Source organism: Wasmannia auropunctata, unplaced genomic scaffold (genome assembly GCF_000956235.1).
Source record: "Wasmannia auropunctata unplaced genomic scaffold, wasmannia.A_1.0 LD336078.1, whole genome shotgun sequence".
Classification (NCBI taxonomy): Eukaryota; Metazoa; Arthropoda; class Insecta; order Hymenoptera; family Formicidae; genus Wasmannia; species Wasmannia auropunctata.
This window is the reverse complement of record NW_012026812.1, coordinates 5,530,224-5,531,232: the sequence shown is the minus strand read 5'-3', so window position 1 is coordinate 5,531,232 and position 1,009 is coordinate 5,530,224.

Genomic DNA, 1,009 nt, shown 5'->3' with positions numbered 1-1,009 from the left:
TGCGCATTAATCTTGTGCGCATTTCGACGCATGACGCTCTCATGTAAAGGCACCTTAAGACTTACTTAAGTTATGTACTAACATGTTTAGCACTTGATAGCTATAAAGTGCAATTTAAATTATCAACTGATTGGCTTCTACTTTTCTACTTTCTGGTTTTCTGTCAAGGAATGAATTTTTCTTTATGTTACAATAATATATAGCCATATCCTAAAGCCGGGAGCACAGACTTTTGCATAACGCATAAGACATAAAGCATAAGAAAATCAATCAATCGAAGTCCTTCAGCTTTCTACAATAAGCCGTCGCCCTACAATAAGTTAGTCACTACTTATATCATAGTAACTAAGAATTGGCCAATCATAGTCGAATATTTTTTTACAGCTGTGATTGGTCAATTCTCATGATTTACGGCTTACGATCTGACATACGGCGTATTGTAGACAGCCCCTCATTTATACTTTGATTGATTGATTCTCTTGTGCCTTACGACCGGAACACATGAAATACATAATGCTGCATAAGCATAGCATAAGACGGCTAGACCAATGAGAACCTTATGTAAATCAATGTGGCGATTTTCTGCTGGCTGCTCATTAATCCAGCGGTGTTATGCTTAAGCTTTGTTATGCATTTATGTGCTCCAGGCCTTAGGCCGGGAATATAGTACATAAAATGCATAATGCGGCATAAGCATAGCATAAGATCAATGAGCAGCCAGCAGAAAGTCGCTATATTGATTTACATAAGATTCTCATTGGTCTAGCCGCCTAATTAAGCTGTGCTCATATCTTTTTATGCATTTCATATGCTTTAGGCCTTAGGCCGGGAACTCATGAAATAAAAATAGAGCATAAGCATAGCATAAGGCGGCCAGACCAATGAGCGTCTAACATAAAGTCACCATTGTCACGTCCGTATAGAATTCCCCACCGAAAACCACTGCACTGTTTCCCCTAGCTAGAAGAGAGGCTGGCGGGCCCGGCGCTCCCCCCACTCAGGCAGTTCT